Raw genomic sequence first — 451 nt, 5'->3', positions numbered from 1 at the left:
AAAGGTATGCATCATAATTGTATCCCTTCACCATACTGTTCAATCTTTATGTTGAGCAAATAATCTGAAAAACTGAGTTATATGAAGAAAAAATGTGGTATCAGAATTGGAGGAGGACTTATTAATAGCCTGTGATATGCATATGAGATAAGCTTATTTGCAATAAGCAAAGAGGATTTAAAATACTTAATGATAAAGAACAAAGACAAAATCGTTCAATATGTATTATACTTCAGTGTAAATAAAACAAAAATCCTCACAACAGGGACAATAAAATAATATCATGATAAATGGAGAAAAGATTGAAGTTGTCTAATATTTCATTTTGCTTGGATTCACAATCAATATTTATAGAAGCAGCATCCAAGAAATCAAAATATGTATTGCATTGGACAAATCTGTTGCAAAAGACCTTTTTAAAATGTTAAAGATCAAAAAGGTCACTTTGAGG

This window comes from Chrysochloris asiatica, unplaced genomic scaffold (genome assembly GCF_000296735.1).
Source record: "Chrysochloris asiatica unplaced genomic scaffold, ChrAsi1.0 scaffold00012, whole genome shotgun sequence".
Lineage (NCBI taxonomy): Eukaryota > Metazoa > Chordata > Mammalia > Afrosoricida > Chrysochloridae > Chrysochloris > Chrysochloris asiatica.
The sequence above is the reverse complement of the archived record's forward strand: the minus strand, read 5'-3'. Positions refer to the sequence as shown.